Raw genomic sequence first — 8,537 nt, 5'->3', positions numbered from 1 at the left:
TTCTTTTTCATGTTATCAGTGCAGCATGTAGGCATCTCTACATCGATATGTGTGAGTACAAACTTGTGCATGAGTGTGTCAGTATATGTATGTGCAGCTGGATGATTGGCCAAGGTCTTTGAACACTAAGACCTGGATGAAGGATTGAAAGGCCCCTTGAAGCCCCGTGGAAGCCCCTTTAGCCAGCGCTGACACCCTCCAGGGGCTGAGGAGCTAGGGAAGGGAGATCAAAACTGGAGAGAGGAGGCCAAGAGGTCGACGTGAAGCAAAAGAGTATCTACAGTCCAAGGAAGTATCTGTTGTCTCTGCTGAATTTCTAAAAGGGTTAGCACAGTGAGCAAGAAAGGCTAGGAAGAGTACTGTAAGCTGCTGCTGCTACTCCAGAAGAAGATTGGGCTGAAACACACCCCTGAGGTGCTATGCCAAGCTCAGCGGAACCCAATTCCTGTGATGATGGAGACACTCTAAAAAGGCCAAGTTCAAAATATTTTCAGATGCATGATGAATTCTGGAAGCTTGAACGTTGTCATTATAACCCTAAAAATCAATTTTTGGTTGTGAATTGAATCAGAAGGGATTATTGTTGGCACTTCTCCTTAGGTTAATGTAACAGATAATATTGGTAGTGAGCAGAGGACAGAAAGCAACTTGGGATATCATATGTGCCCATGTATTCAAGGAACCATGACAACCAGTGTAGCTGAACAGTGATAAAACTGATAGTCACTGCAACTACAAGGCTTGAGCGGCCCTGTTGCCACTGACTATAATTAACTGTCAGTCTTAGCCAACAGGATGTTGGGCATTTTGCCCATTCTATTGCCGTGCCTGTGAAACCACTGGATGTATTGAAGGTGCACTTAATGATAGGTTAGGGTTGGAAGGTGGTCTTGTCATGGGGCCCTGAAGATTAATGATGGCATGGCCTAATAAACTCCTCTTTGGAGCCATATGGCTCAAGAATCTAGATATGAATATGATATATGCTCACCCATTCTTTGCCACATTTCATTGTGTATATTGATTTAATGGGTTCATTTGTGCTTAAAAGCTATGTTTGAGTGTCATGATAAGACCTCATACTCCAATTTGGACGAAGTATTCATTCATGACTGTCGTGGTTGCTATGCAGAGATAAACAGTGAAGTGAAGTAAAGATAAAGTAAGAGTCTGTCCCTCTTTTGCCTTGGCCTTTCCCTAAAGTGTCTTGTTAAAGCGCAAACAGCCTCTTTCAATTTCCTCCCACTCACTACTTTACAATTCAATGATAAACAATTAAAGAAGTGAGTAGCCTTAGCCATGACACTGAAATAATGAAGCACTGTGATGGCAATCAATAGCGAGTCTGCGATTCACTACTCGAGGTCAGTGAACTTCCCAGCACAATATGTAGGTTAATGGTCATTGAATGCTGGTCTGAATGAATCCTTGTCTGAGTCCTCTGGTAATAATCTTTAATTCCTGCACCAGTCCTTTCCACAATGAGTCTGCCCTCGCCCCATCCATCACTGGCCAAAAAAAAAGGCACCTGGGGCGGACAGGAATGAAAAACAAAACAGAGTCAAGAGAGCATTTCTCATTTAATTATTATTCCATTATTTCAGTAAATAGATTCACACTTTGATGAATATTTTGTCTGTAATCAGTGGACTGTCTTAGAGTATCTGAATTTTGCTCATCTGTCTTTCTTTCTCTCTTCTAACCTTCATCAGTCCAGTGTAGAGCAGCTGAAGACACATATGGGCATTGATTTTTGCCTAGAGCCATGTGGGCTGAACTCAAAGAACGCTTGTCAGAAGAGTCAGAGAGAGAGAGAAAGAAAGTAAGAAAGAAAGACAGAAAGGAGGACGGAAACCTCCCCAGACAAGAATCTGACAAAAACAAGGTGCCTGCCTGACCGTCACCACATTTGACATGTGGAAACTCTAAGTGTAAAAAAAACATTGTAACAACAGCAAAACAAGAGGAATGAGGCAAAATAATAAAAGAAAAGAAGCTGCTTTCATTTCCCCACTTTGTGCTCATCTTTTCTAAAATTTCAACAAAGAAATTAATGCCCTCTTCGAGTGTGTCCGTTGGGCCACAATCTGTCGGCATGCTTTGATGTGCTCATTGCTGCCTCCTCTGAAGTCCTGTATGCTGAGTTCCTCTAACAAAGGGAATAAAATAGGAGCATAAAAAAAGACGAGACGGAGGCCTGTTTTTGTATTTGGCAAGGCACTGCTTGTATTCCTAGCGGACATTCTGCCTTCAGCTCTTGCTCTTCATGCTCTTGTTCCCCTTTCTGGCTGTCCCTCTTCCAGTGTTGATCCTTGTTTGATGGTAAAGACTCAGAGAAAGCTAATGATCAAACAGGTAAATCTCCTATTCGTGTGATGTTTATTTATGCCTTTTCTCTGTCCCTACAGCATTCTACCCAAGACCCCACACAGGTTTGTTTTTTCTACTGTTTTAAGTGCCAAAATCTAATTTTATCAGACTTTCTTACAGGTGTGAATACTAATCCACCAGGACTAAGAATGAAGTATATCAAGGACAAAAGATTAAGTTTTAAAACTTATGAAAATATGTAGTTCATATATGGAGAGTCACCCAAAAGTCTGTAAAGACCATATGTAACTATTATCATTACAGTGTACCCCCACGAAGTCGTGGTTTGCAGCCTCAGTCGTTCGCGGATTTTTCCTTAGAACCTAACTAATAATTGTTCACGGAAACCCCTGCAGATATCCTCTCCAATTTTTTATGGCTTTTTTTGTGGCAATATATAATTTTTCATGTGTTTAAATGCTAAATTATTAAGAACAATATCATTTACTAATTTAGGTCACTTATTTATTTACTAATAATATATTAAGCTGAGTTTGGAGCATATCTAGGGTTTAAATTTATAGGCATTTTTTTGTTTCAGGCACACATAACCACAATTTTGGGGGTTTACTGTATATGAAGTTGATATGGAATACTTGTTAACAAACAGTTGCCAATTTACTCACCCAGCAGACACAGTGTAGAGTCCAACATTTACTGTTCTTTTACCATTGTTTTGGTCTCCACCAAGTCCCAAGGAAAATATCTGTCCCTCTAGATGTTAAATGCATTCAATCTGATATCTTGTTTATCTGCTGTTATCACAACAATAAGCTCATTGACTGTAAAACCAAGCCAATGAGCTTAAAAACAACTAAACACTCCATAAAGCTAAAGCTAAAGCTCGCTGCAAAGTCATGCAACAATCCTCAAAGGGTTGTCACTAAAAATGAGCAATAATATTGACTGATTCTTTAAAAAAAAAAAGGTTGAGGTGATCTTTATAATGTATACTATTCCAGCAAGCCAAATGTTAAATTAAAGTAGCATTACATAAGATTATCAGTGCACTGGACTGCAGTGATATTTGTCAATATAGTGATAGTCATAGAACTAATTCAAGTAATTTTTTTTGTGTTAGACAAAACATGTGAAGTTGTCCACAAGAATGATTGCCTCTTTACTGTTGTTTTTTAAGCTCTATTTTTGTGTCACCCCACTACTTAGAACTTTACTTGCTTTGTGATCCAGTGGGGAGAAAGGTGCAGTGCACTGTAATCCTGGTGACAAGAAAGAGTGCTTCTTGCACAGCCCACCACACATTCAAAAACATAAATTCAGCGTACAAAACGATATTCTGCAAGTCTTGTCCACTCTCTACAGGATTTCCAAACTGTCAGTGTGTCATCACAGAGAGAGTCCTGTGTTTAAAGGTAAGGAAAATACTAAATGTGTATTTAGTTGTATCTATCAAGGTTGTTCTTTCTATTCTCTCTCCGGTTGTTTCTCTCATTACACAGTATATTACTACAGTGATCCTCCATGCAGTACTTGTTCGAAACAGAATTAATACATGGAGAACCCAGGAGACACTGATAAAACACTGACTCTGAGTTCACCATCCCTGCATAAACATGTTTGCTACTGAAATGGTTTACTGCATGTTCACTTCTGCACAGCTTGATTTCTGTTGCCTGCAATCAATCACCACCCTCGATCTAAGACACACACAGATCCCTTGTTTCACATCAAAGGTATGTCTGTGTTTTCTGTGTTGTGTAAACCGGTTCTTATTCTGTACACTTGACCTTCTGGCATCCAGGCCCAATAATAGTTGACTGAGAACAAAAAAAGAGTGATCTTTATCTCTCAGATCATTACACAACCAATGCCGTGGAAGGCACGGTACAGAAATAGCCAAAGGGTAAGGTGGACGACCCATCATCAGGTCTCATCTTTCACACAGCCTGCAAGCTGACACACACATACACAACATCTCTCACACACAAGTACACTGTCATATACAGCCTTGTAAGCCTTCAGAAACATACATTAATACATTAATACATACCTATACATATGGGATATGTTGTCATTGTATGGGCTGAGAGAAATTTACAACCTTTCAAACTGCATTGGATAAGCTGACAAACCAGGTAGGGTCATAGAGTGAAGGTCGTCAGCAAGATGAGGTTCTGCTGGTCTGGAGATCTTACATAACGGGCCAGCCTTAGTTGGATCTCTCTCTCTCACTCGCTCTCATTTCTCTCGTGCTTTTTGCGTTGTTGATTTCTGTTGTTAGTTTTCTTTTGGTTATGGATTACTTTAATAGAAGTCGCAGGTTAAATTTCTGGACAAGACCACATTTGTCATGAATTAGCTCCACATTTAGACAAAGTAGAAGGGAGAGCATATATCCAAAATAAACTGTTTATTAAATAAATCTAACACCAAGAAAATCGAAAACCAAAACTAATTAACTAGGCCCTAATTCAACAATAAGAGTTAAATTCTAAACCTGGATGTGTACAGATCAGCTTTATTTTGGAATGCCATCAAGACAGTTATGAAATTAATGTTAATTAGCAATAGCTAATATGAGCTACCACTGGAGCCATTTGTCATGTTAACGATCAGTACCAGCTAAAGATGAGAGCTGCTACCTGAATGTTTATTACACTGCTCTTGACTAATGAGAGAATTAGTAAATGTTTAGGGAATCTCTGTATTTTGTAACCAATACATTTTTCATATTCATCAATGTAATTTTCACTTAAATATAGAGTGAGATGCTGCACTGTAAACTCTGCTGTTATAAAGGAAAGCAGCACTGCCATACCAGGATGAGTTAATTGATAGCACTTTGATCAGCTTTACTTTCTGATACCAGCCCATTAAAGTATGCCCCAATATAAATCATTATGTCATCACTAGTTGCTAAACTTTGCAAAGATTGTACCTTAAGTTGATAAAGCCTGTGCTTTACCCTTCAAACAACAAAAATAACCCCCCTTTTGGTTGAATTTGGCCTGCTTCATACAGTATACTGTGGTTGTGCATGCACATAATGTCCCTAAAGTTGTTTAGCTTGCCTTGCTAAACTCATACAGCTTTTCTGATTGTTTGACTAATATTTTCTTGCTCCATCTACTTTAGAGCAGTGTCACCATGTTGCCAAATCTCAGCGATAGCTAAGTACAATGTTAGCAGAGCCAACAGAAATGAGGCCAAAAGTGTGCATATGAAGATACCATAAATCAGGGTTATCCTTTAACTGCATGTCTGCAAAGTAGTTAGTAACACTATTCTGTTAGTGGTTATTCATTTGTTTATTAGGCAATGCCCGTGGCTGGCCACTACTCTATCATCAAAGGCTTTGCTCCAGCACCACAGAGCCATCACTAAAATAATGCAGAGTTTCTTATTTCTCTCTCCCACTGCCATCTCTCATTCCTTCCCTTAGGGTTAGTCTATGAAATTAAAATAAAGTGAATGAAGTTCCCTTTGAAGAATGGACAGATAGAGAATAGGCTAAAACGACAGAATAGAAAAAAGACGAGAGGGAAGAGTAAGCAGTCGGGGGCCATGTGGAGAAAGGCTGTGTGAGGGGCAGTATGCGTGAGAGATTTGAGGGGCTGGGGGCAAGTGATGGGAGTGCAATTAAAAGTGCACACACTGGCAAAAATCTGGGTGCTTTCAAGGCAGAGTAGCCACAGACCTCTTCAGGGAACGCAGTGTGTTTGAAGATGTGATGGGCTCTGCTAACTGATGTTTTAAACAGTCTAGGATTTACTACAGACCTCTGTTAGGCCCTTCTGAACCCCCTGATTTACTTATTTTCCTTTCTTGCTTCTTTTCTTGATTCGTACCTTTCTGCTGGGCACCATAAGTGTTAAAAATTACTGGGTCAATTTAGCTCAAGTTCCAGACATTCAGAAGGGATCTGGAACCCGAGGTTCCGCCCCAGTTTTCTAAGCTTCAGTGTGCCGATGAAGGATCCATGCTGAGGTTCCGATATCAGCTTGTCAGAGGGTTTGTTGTTGAGCAGCCCCAGATTTCAGCTCTCCTTAGGAGTCATCCACCAGAACGACCCCAGATTTTCGTTCGCCCGAATGGCCATCCTCCAGAGCGGCCCCAAACCTGAGTTAAACCAGGGGTCGTCTACCGAACTGACCCCAGATTCATGTCTGCCTGAGGGGCCGTCCTTCAGAGCAGCTCCGGACCCTTACCTGCCAGAGGGGCCCAAAGCACACAATGAACAATTAATAATTAGTACACGAACAGTGTGAACAGTAAAAACTGGTAAACATCAAAAATCAGCCAATTTTATTTTACCCATAGTCCTTTGCACTGAGCCCCCCCCCCCAGGTCTCCCGGCTCCAGTGGATACCTGTTGCACTACACTGTCACCAAGTGCTTGCTCATAAGGGATTTGTTGGGTTTTTGTTTTTTGTAAAGTGCCTTGAGATGATTTGTATTGTGATAAAACTGAATTGAATTAAATTGAAGTACTTTTTGTGTCAACTTTGAGTAACTGCACTAGACTGTTGAAAATCAGTTTGTACAAAAATTTCTTCACTTTATACTAACTCTACTGATGATCTGTCACCACAATATGTAATATATTCTAATATTATTTCATTTTCCACACAAACACAACACATACATGGTTCCAATTGTAACTGAGGCAATCGCATAACGTTCAGATTGTCCATTTTGTGATAGCTAGTTGAGGCTCCATTCCAGAGCACAAGCTTTAAATATTATTACACAATTCAAAAAATTTGCTGTTACTGGGAGCATGGATGTGGATTAGTAATGCCTCACTTCATCTACTAGTAGGCTCTTATGTGTTGAACCATCATTGTCATATTTACTATTCTAGATCACATCAGGCTTATGCACAAAATTTAAAATATTGTTAAAACATCAACTTGAAACAGTTTTCTAAAACTTTCCACCATTACCTCCTACCATTTTTTGGCTGCTAGAGGTCACTTTAATTTCTCTCTTCTTGTGCTCCTTCACTTTTTCACTTCTCCTCCTGTCCATACCTCTTCTTTATTCTTATTTGCTATCTAAAATAAATTACACTGCCTGCGACCACAGTTGGTAGAAAGCTGCTCTTTCAGATGCAACATTAAGTTGTCTTTGGCTACTTGCCTTGCATAACTCTTTTCTATTATAGCTGTTGTAGTTTTACTGCAAACCAAAGATACTGCATTAAAAGCACACATACATGGATTAACAGAGAGAAATGTGTGTGTGTGTGTGTGTGTATGTGTGTGTGTATGCTCTCCGGTGTTTGACACTCACAGTGGGTGAGGTTTGCCCTTAAAACAGCTGTCATTACCGAACACAGTAGAAAGCAATGCAATTAGACACGTCAGGTCTATGATCCATCACTGACTATTACAGCTTCCACAAGGTGAAGAAAGGAGAGAATGGCCCATAGATACTACGAGAAACACACACACACACGCTCACGCACAGACGTGGCCTATGTGTTTGGGTCCAAAAATGAAAAAGAACTGTCCTGAAAGACAGGAAAACAAATAAGCAAATCTGCAACACGATTGACTCTGTCCTCTGGAACAATCATTTCCAAAGTTCATCACCCCATTAAGGGGCTGTTATCAGTTATTATCACAGCATTGTTATGCTTCAGTAGGGGCAAACTGCATGTACCAAAAGGCCAGAAGGTCATTGCTATGTGTTAAAAGGTAGAAAAAAGCAAAGGGGTAAAAAAAAGTGTAATGTAAAAAGATAGAAAGATGGAAAAGAACAGAATAAAGGGACAGTAACGAGGAACAATACAGCATTAGAAAAGGGAGAAGAAAGGCTAGAAATGAGGGTGTAAAAAGAAAGAGGAGAAGAGCAGTAGGTCTGCAATATGCAGGAGAGGACAAGAGAAGTAGACAGTAGGAAAAAGCAGAGTGGATGCGACAGGAAGAAAAAGGAAAGCAGATGACAGAAGAAGAGAGCAAAAGGAGAAAGCAGAGCGGATGGGAGGAGAGCTAGCATTCTTTCATGTCATATTTAGCGTTCACACCATGGAGATAACGCATAAAAGACGACCAGGCACGGCTGTGGACGATCACAGAGCCAGCGTGGCAGAGCGAGGTCTGAGAGGACAACTCAACAGGCCATTAGTGCTCCATAAATGATAATTTATGCATCTATGTTCAAATCCGGCCACGGGAGCTTCATCACGGCTCCTTCAGAGT

This window comes from Mastacembelus armatus, chromosome 15, assembly GCF_900324485.2.
Source record: "Mastacembelus armatus chromosome 15, fMasArm1.2, whole genome shotgun sequence".
Lineage (NCBI taxonomy): Eukaryota > Metazoa > Chordata > Actinopteri > Synbranchiformes > Mastacembelidae > Mastacembelus > Mastacembelus armatus.
This window is presented reverse-complemented; position numbering follows the sequence as displayed.